At 32.5% G+C, this 18864-nt stretch overlaps 1 long non-coding RNA gene across 4 annotated transcripts in view; it reads left to right on the top strand.

The window, feature by feature from the left end:
* The window catches only part of LOC142664914 (uncharacterized), a 254020-nt gene that overhangs the window by 197068 nt on the left and 38088 nt on the right, over nt 1–18864 (top strand). The window lies entirely within an intron of this gene.

The raw sequence follows: 18864 nt of genomic DNA, 5'->3' as shown, positions 1-18864 counted from the left end.
AGTACAGTGTATAGTACTATTATATTCAGGAGTACAGTGTATATAGTACTATTATATTCAGGAGTACAGTGTATAGTACTATTATATTCAGGAGTGCAGTGTATAGTAATATTATATTCAGGAGCACAGTGTATAGTACTATTATATTCAGGAGTACAGTGTATAGTACTATTATATTCAGGGGCACAGTGTATATAGTACTATTATATTCAGGAGCACAGCGTATATTACTATTATATTCAGGAGTACAGTGTATGATACTATCATATTCAGGAGCGCAGTGTATAGTACTATTATATACAGGAGTACAGTGTATAGTACTATTATATTTAGGAGTGCAGTGTATAGTGCTATTATATTCAGGAGCGCAGTGTATAGTACTATTATATTCAGGAGTACAGCGTATGATACTATCATATTCAGGAGCGCAGTGTATAGTACTATTATATACAGGAGTACAGTGTATAGTACTATTATATTCAGGAGCACAGTGTATAGTACTATTATATTCAGGGGCGCAGTGTATAGTACTATTATATTCAGGGGCGCAGTGTATAGTACTATTATATTCAGGAGCGCAGTGTGTATAGTACTATTATATTCAGGAGTACAGTGTATAATACTATTATATTCAGGAGCGCAGTGTATAGTACTATTATATTCAGGAGTACAGTGTATAGTACTATTATATTCAGGAGTACAGTGTATAGTACTATTATATTCAGGAGTACAGTGTATAGTATTATTATATTCAGGAGCGCAGTGTATAATACTATTATATTTAGGAGCACAGTGTATAGTACTATTCTATTCAGGAGTACAGTGTATAGTACTATTATATTCAGGAGTACAGTGTATATAGTACTATTATATTCAGGAGTACAGTGTATAGTACTATTATATTCAGGAGTGCAGTGTATAGTAATATTATATTCAGGAGCGCAGTGTATAGTACTATTATATTCAGGAGTACACGGTATAGTACTATTATATTCAGGAGCGCAGTGTATAGTACTATTATATTCAGGGGCACAGTGTATAGTACTATTATATTCAGGAGTACAGTGTATATTACTATTATATTCAGGAGTACAGTGTATAGTACTATTATATTCAGGAGCACAGTGTATAGTACTATTATATTCAGGAGTACAGTGTATAGTACTATTATATTCAGGGGCGCAGTGTCTAGTACTATTATATTCAGGAGTACAGTGTATAGTACTATTATATTCAGGAGTACAGTGTATAGTACTATTATATTCAGGAGTACAGTGTATAGTACTATTATATTCAGGGGCACAGTGTATAGTACTATTATATTCAGGAGCACAGTGTATAGTACTATTATATTCAGGAGTGCAGTGTATAGTACTATTATATTCAGGAGCGCAGTGTATAGTACTATTATATTCAGGAGTGCAGTGTATAGTACTATTATATTCAGGAGTACAGTATACAGTACTATTATATTCAGGAGCGCAGTGTATATAGTACTATTATATTCAGGAGCGCAGTGTATAGTACTATTATATTCAGGAGTACAGTATACAGTACTATTATATTCAGGAGCGCAGTGTATAGTACTATTATATTCAGGAGTACAGTATACAGTACTATTATATTCAGGAGCAGAGTGTATAATGCAAATATATTCAGGGGCACAGTGTATAGTACTATTATATTCAGGAGTACAGTGTATAGTACTATTATATTCAGGAGTACAGTGTATAGTATTATTATATTCAGGAGCGCAGTGTATAATACTATTATATTTAGGAGCACAGTGTATAGTACTATTCTATTCAGGAGTACAGTGTATAGTACTATTATATTCAGGAGTACAGTGTATATAGTACTATTATATTCAGGAGTACAGTGTATAGTACTATTATATTCAGGAGTGCAGTGTATAGTAATATTATATTCAGGAGCGCAGTGTATAGTACTATTATATTCAGGAGTACAGTGTATAGTACTATTATATTCAGGGGCACAGTGTATAGTACTATTATATTCAGGAGTACAGTGTATATAGTACTATTACATTCAGGAGTACAGTGTATAGTACTATTATATTCAGGAGTACAGTGTATAGTACTATTATATTCAGGAGTACAGTGTATAGTACTATTATATTTAGGAGTACAGTGTATAGTGCTATTCTATTCAGGAGTACAGTGTATAGTACTATTATATTCAGGAGTACAGTGTATAGTATTATTATATTCAGGAGCGCAGTGTATAATACTATTATATTTAGGAGCACAGTGTATAGTACTATTCTATTCAGGAGTACAGTGTATAGTACTATTATATTCAGGAGTACAGTGTATATAGTACTATTAGATTCAGGAGTACAGTGTATAGTACTATTATATTCAGGAGTGCAGTGTATAGTAATATTATATTCAGGAGTGCAGTGTATAGTAATATTATATTCAGGAGCACAGTGTATAGTACTATTATATTCAGGAGTACAGTGTATAGTACTATTATATTCAGGGGCACAGTGTATAGTACTATTATATTCAGGAGTACAGTGTATATAGTACTATTATATTCAGGAGTACAGTGTATAGTACTATTATATTCAGGAGTACAGTGTATAGTACTATTATATTCAGGAGTACAGTGTATAGTACTATTATATTTAGGAGTACAGTGTATAGTGCTATTATATTCAGGAGCGCAGTGCATAGTACTATTATATTCAGGAGTACAGCGTATGATACTATCATATTCAGGAGCGCAGTGTATAGTACTATTATATACAGGAGTACAGTGTATAACACTATTATATTCAGGAGCGCAGTGTATAGTACTATTATATTCAGGAGTGCAGTGTATAGTACTATTATATTCAGGAGTACAGTGTATAGTACTATTATATTCAGGAGTACAGTGTATAGTACTATTATATTCAGGAGCACAGTGTATAGTACTATTCTATTCAGGAGTACAGTGTATAGTACTATTATATTCAGGAGTACAGTGTATAGTACTATTATATTCAGGAGTACAGTGTATAGTATTATTATATTCAGGAGCGCAGTGTATAATACTATTATATTTAGGAGCACAGTGTATAGTACTATTATATTCAGGAGTACAGTGTATAGTACTATTATATTCAGGGGCACAGTGTATAGTACTATTATATTCAGGAGTACAGTGTATAGTACTATTATATTCAGGAGTACAGTGTATAGTACTATTATATTCAGGAGTACAGTGTATAGTACTATTATATACAGGAGCACAGTGTATAGTACTATTATATTCAGGAGTACAGTGTATATAGTACTATTACATTCAGGGGCACAGTGTATAGTACTATCATATTCAGGAGCGCAGTGTATAGTACTATTATATACAGGAGTACAGTGTATAGTACTATTATATTCAGGAGCACAGTGTATAGTACTATTATATTCAGGGGCGCAGTGTATAGTACTATTATATTCAGGAGCACAGTGTATAGTACTATTATATTCAGGAGCGCAGTGTATAGTACTATTATATTCAGGAGTACAGTGTATATTACTATTATATTCAGGAGTACAGTGTATATAGTACTATTATATTCAGGAGTACAGTGTATAGTACTATTATATTCAGGAGTGCAGTGTATAGTAATATATTCAGGAGCACAGTGTATAGTACTATTATATTCAGGAGTACAGTGTATAGTACTATTATATTCAGGGGCACAGTGTATATAGTACTATTATATTCAGGAGCACAGCGTATATTACTATTATATTCAGGAGTACAGTGTATGATACTATCATATTCAGGAGCGCAGTGTATAGTACTATTATATACAGGAGTACAGTGTATAGTACTATTATATTTAGGAGTACAGTGTATAGTGCTATTATATTCAGGAGCGCAGTGTATAGTACTATTATATTCAGGAGTACAGCGTATGATACTATCATATTCAGGAGCGCATTTTATAGTACTATTATATACAGGAGTACAGTGTATAGTACTATTATATTCAGGAGCACAGTGTATAGTACTATTATATTCAGGAGCACAGTGTATAGTACTATTATATTCAGGGGCGCAGTGTATAGTACTATTATATTCAGGGGCGCAGTGTATAGTACTATTATATTCAGGAGCGCAGTGTGTATAGTACTATTATATTCAGGAGTACAGTGTATAATACTATTATATTCAGGAGCGCAGTGTATAGTACTATTATATTCAGGAGTGCAGTGTATAGTACTATTATATTCAGGAGCACAGTGTATAGTACTATTATATTCAGGAGTACAGTGTATAGTACTATTATATTCAGGAGTACAGTGTATAGTACTATTATATTCAGGAGTACAGTGTATAGTATTATTATATTCAGGAGCGCAGTGTATAATACTATTATATTTAGGAGCACAGTGTATAGTACTATTCTATTCAGGAGTACAGTGTATAGTACTATTATATTCAGGAGTACAGTGTATATAGTACTATTATATTCAGGAGTACAGTGTATAGTACTATTATATTCAGGAGTGCAGTGTATAGTAATATTATATTCAGGAGCGCAGTGTATAGTACTATTATATTCAGGAGTACAGTGTATAGTACTATTATATTCAGGGGCACAGTGTATAGTACTATTATATTCAGGAGTACAGTGTATATAGTACTATTACATTCAGGAGTACAGTGTATAGTACTATTATATTCAGGAGTACAGTGTATAGTACTATTATATTCAGGAGTACAGTGTATAGTACTATTATATTCAGGAGTACAGTTTATAGTACTATTATATTTAGGAGTACAGTGTATAGTACTATTATATACAGGAGTACAGTGTATAACACTATTATATTCAGGAGCGCAGTGTATAGTACTATTATATTCAGGAGTGCAGTGTATAGTACTATTATATTCAGGAGCACAGTGTATAGTACTATTCTATTCAGGAGTACAGTGTATAGTACTATTATATTCAGGAGTACAGTGTATAGTACTATTATATTCAGGAGTACAGTGTATAGTATTATTATATTCAGGAGCGCAGTGTATAATACTATTATATTTAGGAGCACAGTGTATAGTACTATTATATTCAGGAGTACAGTGTATAGTACTATTATATTCAGGGGCACAGTGTATAGTACTATTATATACAGGAGTACAGTGTATAGTACTATTATATTCAGGAGTACAGTGTATAGTACTATTATATTCAGGAGCACAGTGTATAGTACTATTCTATTCAGGAGTACAGTGTATAGTACTATTATATTCAGGAGTACAGCGTATGATACTATCATATTCAGGAGCGCACTGTATAGTACTATTATATACAGGAGTACAGTGTATAGTACTATTATATTCAGGAGTACAGTATACAGTACTATTATATTCAGGAGCAGAGTGTATAATGCAAATATATTCAGGGGCACAGTGTATAGTACTATTATATACAGGAGTACAGTGTATAGTACTATTATATTTAGGAGTACAGTGTATAGTGCTATTATATTCAGGAGCGCAGTGTATAGTACTATTATATTCAGGAGTACAGCGTATGATACTATCATATTCAGGAGCGCAGTGTATAGTACTATTATATACAGGAGTACAGTGTATAGTACTATTATATTCAGGAGCACAGTGTATAGTACTATTATATTCAGGGGCGCAGTGTATAGTACTATTATATTCAGGAGCACAGTGTATAGTACTATTATATTCAGGAGCGCAGTGTATAGTACTATTATATTCAGGAGTACAGTGTATAGTACTATTATATTCAGGAGTACAGTGTATATAGTACTATTATATTCAGGAGTACAGTGTATAGTACTATTATATTCAGGAGCGCAGTGTATAGTACTATTATATTCAGGAGTACAGTGTATAGTACTATTATATTCAGGAGTACAGTGTATATAGTACTATTATATTCAGGAGTACAGTGTATAGTACTATTATATTCAGGAGTGCAGTGTATAGTAATATTATATTCAGGAGCACAGTGTATAGTACTATTATATTCAGGAGTACAGTGTATAGTACTATTATATTCAGGGGCACAGTGTATATAGTACTATTATATTCAGGAGCACAGTGTATAGTACTATTATATACAGGAGTACAGTGTATAGTACTATTATATTCAGGAGCACAGTGTATAGTACTATTATATTCAGGGGCGCAGTGTATAGTACTATTATATTCAGGGGCGCAGTGTATAGTACTATTATATTCAGGAGCGCAGTGTGTATAGTACTATTATATTCAGGAGTACAGTGTATAATACTATTATATTCAGGAGCGCAGTGTATAGTACTATTATATTCAGGAGTACAGTGTATAGTACTATTATATTCAGGAGTACAGTGTATAGTACTATTATATTCAGGAGTACAGTGTATAGTATTATTATATTCAGGAGCGCAGTGTATAATACTATTATATTTAGGAGCACAGTGTATAGTACTATTCTATTCAGGAGTACAGTGTATAGTACTATTATATTCAGGAGTACAGTGTATATAGTACTATTATATTCAGGAGTGCAGTGTATAGTAATATTATATTCAGGAGCGCAGTGTATAGTACTATTATATTCAGGAGTACACGGTATAGTACTATTATATTCAGGAGCGCAGTGTATAGTACTATTATATTCAGGGGCACAGTGTATAGTACTATTATATTCAGGAGTACAGTGTATATTACTATTATATTCAGGAGTACAGTGTATAGTACTATTATATTCAGGAGCACAGTGTATAGTACTATTATATTCAGGAGTACAGTGTATAGTACTATTATATTCAGGGGCGCAGTGTCTAGTACTATTATATTCAGGAGTACAGTGTATAGTACTATTATATTCAGGAGTACAGTGTATAGTACTATTATATTCAGGAGTACAGTATACAGTACTATTATATTCAGGAGCGCAGTGTATATAGTACTATTATATTCAGGAGCGCAGTGTATAGTACTATTATATTCAGGAGTACAGTATACAGTACTATTATATTCAGGAGCGCAGTGTATAGTACTATTATATTCAGGAGTACAGTATACAGTACTATTATATTCAGGAGCAGAGTGTATAATGCAAATATATTCAGGGGCACAGTGTATAGTACTATTATATACAGGAGTACAGTGTATAGTACTATTATATTTAGGAGTACAGTGTATAGTGCTATTATATTCAGGAGCGCAGTGTATAGTACTATTATATTCAGGAGTACAGCGTATGATACTATCATATTCAGGAGCGCAGTGTATAGTACTATTATATACAGGAGTACAGTGTATAGTACTATTATATTCAGGAGCACAGTGTATAGTACTATTATATTCAGGGGCGCAGTGTATAGTACTATTATATTCAGGAGCACAGTGTATAGTACTATTATATTCAGGAGCGCAGTGTATAGTACTATTATATTCAGGAGTACAGTGTATAGTACTATTATATTCAGGAGTACAGTGTATATAGTACTATTATATTCAGGAGTACAGTGTATAGTACTATTATATTCAGGAGCGCAGTGTATAGTACTATTATATTCAGGAGTACAGTGTATAGTACTATTATATTCAGGAGTACAGTGTATATAGTACTATTATATTCAGGAGTACAGTGTATAGTACTATTATATTCAGGAGTGCAGTGTATAGTAATATTATATTCAGGAGCACAGTGTATAGTACTATTATATTCAGGAGTACAGTGTATAGTACTATTATATTCAGGGGCACAGTGTATATAGTACTATTATATTCAGGAGCACAGCGTATATTACTATTATATTCAGGAGTACAGTGTATGATACTATCATATTCAGGAGCGCAGTGTATAGTACTATTATATACAGGAGTACAGTGTATAGTACTATTATATTTAGGAGTACAGTGTATAGTGCTATTATATTCAGGAGCGCAGTGTATAGTACTATTATATTCAGGAGTACAGCGTATGATACTATCATATTCAGGAGCGCAGTGTATAGTACTATTATATACAGGAGTACAGTGTATAGTACTATTATATTCAGGAGCACAGTGTATAGTACTATTATATTCAGGGGCGCAGTGCATAGTACTATTATATTCAGGGGCGCAGTGTATAGTACTATTATATTCAGGAGCGCAGTGTGTATAGTACTATTATATTCAGGAGTACAGTGTATAATACTATTATATTCAGGAGCGCAGTGTATAGTACTATTATATTCAGGAGTACAGTGTATAGTACTATTATATTCAGGAGTACAGTGTATAGTACTATTATATTCAGGAGTACAGTGTATAGTATTATTATATTCAGGAGCGCAGTGTATAATACTATTATATTTAGGAGCACAGTGTATAGTACTATTCTATTCAGGAGTACAGTGTATATAGTACTATTATATTCAGGAGTACAGTGTATAGTACTATTATATTCAGGAGTGCAGTGTATAGTAATATTATATTCAGGAGCGCAGTGTATAGTACTATTATATTCAGGAGTACAGTGTATAGTACTATTATATTCAGGGGCACAGTGTATAGTACTATTATATTCAGGAGTACAGTGTATATAGTACTATTACATTCAGGAGTACAGTGTATAGTACTATTATATTCAGGAGTACAGTGTATAGTACTATTATATTCAGGAGTACAGTGTATAGTACTATTATATTTAGGAGTACAGTGTATAGTGCTATTCTATTCAGGAGTACAGTGTATAGTACTATTATATTCAGGAGTACAGTGTATAGTATTATTATATTCAGGAGCGCAGTGTATAATACTATTATATTTAGGAGCACAGTGTATAGTACTATTCTATTCAGGAGTACAGTGTATAGTACTATTATATTCAGGAGTACAGTGTATATAGTACTATTAGATTCAGGAGTACAGTGTATAGTAATATTATATTCAGGAGTGCAGTGTATAGTAATATTATATTCAGGAGCACAGTGTATAGTACTATTATATTCAGGAGTACAGTGTATAGTACTATTATATTCAGGGGCACAGTGTATAGTACTATTATATTCAGGAGTACAGTGTATATAGTACTATTATATTCAGGAGTACAGTGTATAGTACTATTATATTCAGGAGTACAGTGTATAGTACTATTATATTCAGGAGTACAGTGTATAGTACTATTATATTTAGGAGTACAGTGTATAGTGCTATTATATTCAGGAGCGCAGTGCATAGTACTATTATATTCAGGAGTACAGCGTATGATACTATCATATTCAGGAGCGCAGTGTATAGTACTATTATATACAGGAGTACAGTGTATAACACTATTATATTCAGGAGCGCAGTGTATAGTACTATTATATTCAGGAGTGCAGTGTATAGTACTATTATATTCAGGAGTACAGTGTATAGTACTATTATATTCAGGAGTACAGTGTATAGTACTATTATATTCAGGAGCACAGTGTATAGTACTATTCTATTCAGGAGTACAGTGTATAGTACTATTATATTCAGGAGTACAGTGTATAGTACTATTATATTCAGGAGTACAGTGTATAGTATTATTATATTCAGGAGCGCAGTGTATAATACTATTATATTTAGGAGCACAGTGTATAGTACTATTATATTCAGGAGTACAGTGTATAGTACTATTATATTCAGGGGCACAGTGTATAGTACTATTATATACAGGAGCACAGTGTATAGTACTATTATATTCAGGAGTACAGTGTATATAGTACTATTACATTCAGGGGCACAGTGTATAGTACTATCATATTCAGGAGCGCAGTGTATAGTACTATTATATACAGGAGTACAGTGTATAGTACTATTATATTCAGGAGCACAGTGTATAGTACTATTATATTCAGGGGCGCAGTGTATAGTACTATTATATTCAGGAGCACAGTGTATAGTACTATTATATTCAGGAGCGCAGTGTATAGTACTATTATATTCAGGAGTACAGTGTATAGTACTATTATATTCAGGAGTACAGTGTATATAGTACTATTACATTCAGGGGCACAGTGTATAGTACTATCATATTCAGGAGCGCAGTGTATAGTACTATTATATACAGGAGTACAGTGTATAGTACTATTATATTCAGGAGCACAGTGTATAGTACTATTATATTCAGGGGCGCAGTGTATAGTACTATTATATTCAGGAGCACAGTGTATAGTACTATTATATTCAGGAGCGCAGTGTATAGTACTATTATATTCAGGAGTACAGTGTATATTACTATTATATTCAGGAGTACAGTGTATATAGTACTATTATATTCAGGAGTACAGTGTATAGTACTATTATATTCAGGAGTGCAGTGTATAGTAATATTATATTCAGGAGCACAGTGTATAGTACTATTATATTCAGGAGTACAGTGTATAGTACTATTATATTCAGGGGCACAGTGTATATAGTACTATTATATTCAGGAGCACAGCGTATATTACTATTATATTCAGGAGTACAGTGTATGATACTATCATATTCAGGAGCGCAGTGTATAGTACTATTATATACAGGAGTACAGTGTATAGTACTATTATATTTAGGAGTACAGTGTATAGTGCTATTATATTCAGGAGCGCAGTGTATAGTACTATTATATTCAGGAGTACAGCGTATGATACTATCATATTCAGGAGCGCATTTTATAGTACTATTATATACAGGAGTACAGTGTATAGTACTATTATATTCAGGAGCACAGTGTATAGTACTATTATATTCAGGAGCACAGTGTATAGTACTATTATATTCAGGGGCGCAGTGTATAGTACTATTATATTCAGGGGCGCAGTGTATAGTACTATTATATTCAGGAGCGCAGTGTGTATAGTACTATTATATTCAGGAGTACAGTGTATAATACTATTATATTCAGGAGCGCAGTGTATAGTACTATTATATTCAGGAGTGCAGTGTATAGTACTATAATATTCGGGAGCACAGTGTATAGTACTATTATATTCAGGAGTACAGTGTATAGTACTATTATATTCAGGAGTACAGTGTATAGTACTATTATATTCAGGAGTACAGTGTATAGTATTATTATATTCAGGAGCGCAGTGTATAATACTATTATATTTAGGAGCACAGTGTATAGTACTATTCTATTCAGGAGTACAGTGTATAGTACTATTATATTCAGGAGTACAGTGTATATAGTACTATTATATTCAGGAGTACAGTGTATAGTACTATTATATTCAGGAGTGCAGTGTATAGTAATATTATATTCAGGAGCGCAGTGTATAGTACTATTATATTCAGGAGTACAGTGTATAGTACTATTATATTCAGGGGCACAGTGTATAGTACTATTATATTCAGGAGTACAGTGTATATAGTACTATTACATTCAGGAGTACAGTGTATAGTACTATTATATTCAGGAGTACAGTGTATAGTACTATTATATTCAGGAGTACAGTGTATAGTACTATTATATTCAGGAGTACAGTGTATATTACTATTATATTCAGGAGTACAGTGTATAGTACTATTATATTCAGGAGCACAGTGTATAGTACTATTATATTCAGGAGTACAGTGTATAGTACTATTATATTCAGGGGCGCAGTGTCTAGTACTATTATATTCAGGAGTACAGTGTATAGTACTATTATATTCAGGAGTACAGTGTATAGTACTATTATATTCAGGAGTACAGTGTATAGTACTATTATATTCAGGGGCACAGTGTATAGTACTATTATATTCAGGAGCACAGTGTATAGTACTATTATATTCAGGAGCACAGTGTATAGTACTATTATATTCAGGAGTGCAGTGTATAGTACTATTATATTCAGGAGTACAGTATACAGTACTATTATATTCAGGAGCGCAGTGTATATAGTACTATTATATTCAGGAGCGCAGTGTATAGTACTATTATATTCAGGAGTACAGTATACAGTACTATTATATTCAGGAGCGCAGTGTATAGTACTATTATATTCAGGAGTACAGTATACAGTACTATTATATTCAGGAGCAGAGTGTATAATGCAAATATATTCAGGGGCACAGTGTATAGTACTATTATATACAGGAGTACAGTGTATAGTACTATTATATTTAGGAGTACAGTGTATAGTGCTATTATATTCAGGAGCGCAGTGTATAGTACTATTATATTCAGGAGTACAGCGTATGATACTATCATATTCAGGAGCGCAGTGTATAGTACTATTATATACAGGAGTACAGTGTATAGTACTATTATATTCAGGAGCACAGTGTATAGTACTATTATATTCAGGGGCGCAGTGTATAGTACTATTATATTCAGGAGCACAGTGTATAGTACTATTATATTCAGGAGCGCAGTGTATAGTACTATTATATTCAGGAGTACAGTGTATAGTACTATTATATTCAGGAGTACAGTGTATATAGTACTATTATATTCAGGAGTACAGTGTATAGTACTATTATATTCAGGAGCGCAGTGTATAGTACTATTATATTCAGGAGTACAGTGTATAGTACTATTATATTCAGGAGTACAGTGTATATAGTACTATTATATTCAGGAGTACAGTGTATAGTACTATTATATTCAGGAGTGCAGTGTATAGTAATATTATATTCAGGAGCACAGTGTATAGTACTATTATATTCAGGAGTACAGTGTATAGTACTATTATATTCAGGGGCACAGTGTATATAGTACTATTATATTCAGGAGCACAGCGTATATTACTATTATATTCAGGAGTACAGTGTATGATACTATCATATTCAGGAGCGCAGTGTATAGTACTATTATATACAGGAGTACAGTGTATAGTACTATTATATTTAGGAGTGCAGTGTATAGTGCTATTATATTCAGGAGCGCAGTGTATAGTACTATTATATTCAGGAGTACAGCGTATGATACTATCATATTCAGGAGCGCAGTGTATAGTACTATTATATACAGGAGTACAGTGTATAGTACTATTATATTCAGGAGCACAGTGTATAGTACTATTATATTCAGGGGCGCAGTGTATAGTACTATTATATTCAGGGGCGCAGTGTATAGTACTATTATATTCAGGAGCGCAGTGTGTATAGTACTATTATATTCAGGAGTACAGTGTATAATACTATTATATTCAGGAGCGCAGTGTATAGTACTATTATATTCAGGAGTACAGTGTATAGTACTATTATATTCAGGAGTACAGTGTATAGTACTATTATATTCAGGAGTACAGTGTATAGTATTATTATATTCAGGAGCGCAGTGTATAATACTATTATATTTAGGAGCACAGTGTATAGTACTATTCTATTCAGGAGTACAGTGTATAGTACTATTATATTCAGGAGTACAGTGTATATAGTACTATTATATTCAGGAGTACAGTGTATAGTACTATTATATTCAGGAGTGCAGTGTATAGTAATATTATATTCAGGAGCGCAGTGTATAGTACTATTATATTCAGGAGTACACGGTATAGTACTATTATATTCAGGAGCGCAGTGTATAGTACTATTATATTCAGGGGCACAGTGTATAGTACTATTATATTCAGGAGTACAGTGTATATTACTATTATATTCAGGAGTACAGTGTATAGTACTATTATATTCAGGAGCACAGTGTATAGTACTATTATATTCAGGAGTACAGTGTATAGTACTATTATATTCAGGGGCGCAGTGTCTAGTACTATTATATTCAGGAGTACAGTGTATAGTACTATTATATTCAGGAGTACAGTGTATAGTACTATTATATTCAGGAGTACAGTGTATAGTACTATTATATTCAGGGGCACAGTGTATAGTACTATTATATTCAGGAGCACAGTGTATAGTACTATTATATTCAGGAGTGCAGTGTATAGTACTATTATATTCAGGAGCGCAGTGTATAGTACTATTATATTCAGGAGTGCAGTGTATAGTACTATTATATTCAGGAGTACAGTATACAGTACTATTATATTCAGGAGCGCAGTGTATATAGTACTATTATATTCAGGAGCGCAGTGTATAGTACTATTATATTCAGGAGTACAGTATACAGTACTATTATATTCAGGAGCGCAGTGTATAGTACTATTATATTCAGGAGTACAGTATACAGTACTATTATATTCAGGAGCAGAGTGTATAATGCAAATATATTCAGGGGCACAGTGTATAGTACTATTATATACAGGAGTACAGTGTATAGTACTATTATATTTAGGAGTACAGTGTATAGTGCTATTATATTCAGGAGCGCAGTGTATAGTACTATTATATTCAGGAGTACAGCGTATGATACTATCATATTCAGGAGCGCAGTGTATAGTACTATTATATACAGGAGTACAGTGTATAGTACTATTATATTCAGGAGCACAGTGTATAGTACTATTATATTCAGGGGCGCAGTGTATAGTACTATTATATTCAGGAGCACAGTGTATAGTACTATTATATTCAGGAGCGCAGTGTATAGTACTATTATATTCAGGAGTACAGTGTATAGTACTATTATATTCAGGAGTACAGTGTATATAGTACTATTATATTCAGGAGTACAGTGTATAGTACTATTATATTCAGGAGCGCAGTGTATAGTACTATTATATTCAGGAGTACAGTGTATAGTACTATTATATTCAGGAGTACAGTGTATATAGTACTATTATATTCAGGAGTACAGTGTATAGTACTATTATATTCAGGAGTGCAGTGTATAGTAATATTATATTCAGGAGCACAGTGTATAGTACTATTATATTCAGGAGTACAGTGTATAGTACTATTATATTCAGGGGCACAGTGTATATAGTACTATTATATTCAGGAGCACAGCGTATATTACTATTATATTCAGGAGTACAGTGTATGATACTATCATATTCAGGAGCGCAGTGTATAGTACTATTATATACAGGAGTACAGTGTATAGTACTATTATATTTAGGAGTACAGTGTATAGTGCTATTATATTCAGGAGCGCAGTGTATAGTACTATTATATTCAGGAGTACAGCGTATGATACTATCATATTCAGGAGCGCAGTGTATAGTACTATTATATACAGGAGTACAGTGTATAGTACTATTATATTCAGGAGCACAGTGTATAGTACTATTATATTCAGGGGCGCAGTGTATAGTACTATTATATTCAGGGGCGCAGTGTATAGTACTATTATATTCAGGAGCGCAGTGTGTATAGTACTATTATATTCAGGAGTACAGTGTATAATACTATTATATTCAGGAGCGCAGTGTATAGTACTATTATATTCAGGAGTACAGTGTATAGTACTATTATATTCAGGAGTACAGTGTATAGTACTATTATATTCAGGAGTACAGTGTATAGTATTATTATATTCAGGAGCGCAGTGTATAATACTATTATATTTAGGAGCACAGTGTATAGTACTATTCTATTCAGGAGTACAGTGTATAGTACTATTATATTCAGGAGTACAGTGTATATAGTACTATTATATTCAGGAGTACAGTGTATAGTACTATTATATTCAGGAGTGCAGTGTATAGTAATATTATATTCAGGAGCGCAGTGTATAGTACTATTATATTCAGGAGTACAGTGTATAGTACTATTATATTCAGGGGCACAGTGTATAGTACTATTATATTCAGGAGTACAGTGTATATAGTACTATTACATTCAGGAGTACAGTGTATAGTACTATTATATTCAGGAGTACAGTGTATAGTACTATTATATTCAGGAGTACAGTGTATAGTACTATTATATTTAGGAGTACAGTGTATAGTGCTATTCTATTCAGGAGTACAGTGTATAGTACTATTATATTCAGGAGTACAGTGTATAGTATTATTATATTCAGGAGCGCAGTGTATAATACTATTATATTTAGGAGCACAGTGTATAGTACTATTCTATTCAGGAGTACAGTGTATATAGTACTATTAGATTCAGGAGTACAGTGTATATAGTACTATTATATTCAGGAGTACAGTGTATAGTACTATTATATTCAGGAGTGCAGTGTATAGTAATATTATATTCAGGAGTGCAGTGTATAGTAATATTATATTCAGGAGCACAGTGTATAGTACTATTATATTCAGGAGTACAGTGTATAGTACTATTATATTCAGGGGCACAGTGTATAGTACTATTATATTCAGGAGTACAGTGTATATAGTACTATTATATTCAGGAGTACAGTGTATAGTACTATTATATTCAGGAGTACAGTGTATAGTACTATTATATTCAGGAGTACAGTGTATAGTACTATTATATTTAGGAGTACAGTGTATAGTGCTATTATATTCAGGAGCGCAGTGCATAGTACTATTATATTCAGGAGTACAGCGTATGATACTATCATATTCAGGAGCGCAGTGTATAGTACTATTATATACAGGAGTACAGTGTATAACACTATTATATTCAGGAGCGCAGTGTATAGTACTATTATATTCAGGAGTGCAGTGTATAGTACTATTATATTCAGGAGTACAGTGTATAGTACTATTATATTCAGGAGTACAGTGTATAGTACTATTATATTCAGGAGCACAGTGTATAGTACTATTCTATTCAGGAGTACAGTGTATAGTACTATTATATTCAGGAGTACAGTGTATAGTACTATTATATTCAGGAGTACAGTGTATAGTATTATTATATTCAGGAGCGCAGTGTATAATACTATTATATTTAGGAGCACAGTGTATAGTACTATTATATTCAGGAGTACAGTGTATAGTACTATTATATTCAGGGGCACAGTGTATAGTACTATTATATTCAGGAGTACAGTGTATAGTACTATTATATTCAGGAGTACAGTGTATAGTACTATTATATTCAGGAGTACAGTGTATAGTACTATTATATACAGGAGCACAGTGTATAGTACTATTATATTCAGGAGTACAGTGTATATAGTACTATTACATTCAGGGGCACAGTGTATAGTACTATCATATTCAGGAGCGCAGTGTATAGTACTATTATATACAGGAGTACAGTGTATAGTACTATTATATTCAGGAGCACAGTGTATAGTACTATTATATTCAGGGGCGCAGTGTATAGTACTATTATATTCAGGAGCACAGTGTATAGTACTATTATATTCAGGAGCGCAGTGTATAGTACTATTATATTCAGGAGTACAGTGTATATTACTATTATATTCAGGAGTACAGTGTATATAGTACTATTATATTCAGGAGTACAGTGTATAGTACTATTATATTCAGGAGTGCAGTGTATAGTAATATATTCAGGAGCACAGTGTATAGTACTATTATATTCAGGAGTACAGTGTATAGTACTATTATATTCAGGGGCACAGTGTATATAGTACTATTATATTCAGGAGCACAGCGTATATTACTATTATATTCAGGAGTACAGTGTATGATACTATCATATTCAGGAGCGCAGTGTATAGTACTATTATATACAGGAGTACAGTGTATAGTACTATTATATTTAGGAGTACAGTGTATAGTGCTATTATATTCAGGAGCGCAGTGTATAGTACTATTATATTCAGGAGTACAGCGTATGATACTATCATATTCAGGAGCGCATTTTATAGTACTATTATATACAGGAGTACAGTGTATAGTACTATTATATTCAGGAGCACAGTGTATAGTACTATTATATTCAGGAGCACAGTGTATAGTACTATTATATTCAGGGGCGCAGTGTATAGTACTATTATATTCAGGGGCGCAGTGTATAGTACTATTATATTCAGGAGCGCAGTGTGTATAGTACTATTATATTCAGGAGTACAGTGTATAATACTATTATATTCAGGAGCGCAGTGTATAGTACTATTATATTCAGGAGTGCAGTGTATAGTACTATTATATTCAGGAGCACAGTGTATAGTACTAGTATATTCAGGAGTACAGTGTATAGTACTATTATATTCAGGAGTACAGTGTATAGTACTATTATATTCAGGAGTACAGTGTATAGTATTATTATATTCAGGAGCGCAGTGTATAATACTATTATATTTAGGAGCACAGTGTATAGTACTATTCTATTCAGGAGTACAGTGTATAGTACTATTATATTCAGGAGTACAGTGTATATAGTACTATTATATTCAGGAGTACAGTGTATAGTACTATTATATTCAGGAGTGCAGTGTATAGTAATATTATATTCAGGAGCGCAGTGTATAGTACTATTATATTCAGGAGTACAGTGTATAGTACTATTATATTCAGGGGCACAGTGTATAGTACTATTATATTCAGGAGTACAGTGTATATAGTACTATTACATTCAGGAGTACAGTGTATAGTACTATTATATTCAGGAGTACAGTGTATAGTACTATTATATTCAGGAGTACAGTGTATAGTACTATTATATTCAGGAGTACAGTTTATAGTACTATTATATTTAGGAGTACAGTGTATAGTACTATTATATACAGGAGTACAGTGTATAACACTATTATATTCAGGAGCGCAGTGTATAGTACTATTATATTCAGGAGTGCAGTGTATAGTACTATTATATTCAGGAGCACAGTGTATAGTACTATTCTATTCAGGAGTACAGTGTATAGTACTATTATATTCAGGAGTACAGTGTATAGTACTATTATATTCAGGAGTACAGTGTATAGTATTATTATATTCAGGAGCGCAGTGTATAATACTATTATATTTAGGAGCACAGTGTATAGTACTATTATATTCAGGAGTACAGTGTATAGTACTATTATATTCAGGGGCACAGTGTATAGTACTATTATATACAGGAGTACAGTGTATAGTACTATTATATTCAGGAGTACAGTGTATAGTACTATTATATTCAGGAGCACAGTGTATAGTACTATTCTATTCAGGAGTA

This window comes from Rhinoderma darwinii, chromosome 12 (assembly GCF_050947455.1).
Source record: "Rhinoderma darwinii isolate aRhiDar2 chromosome 12, aRhiDar2.hap1, whole genome shotgun sequence".
Taxonomy (NCBI): domain Eukaryota; kingdom Metazoa; phylum Chordata; class Amphibia; order Anura; family Rhinodermatidae; genus Rhinoderma; species Rhinoderma darwinii.
This window is presented reverse-complemented; position numbering and strand designations above follow the sequence as displayed.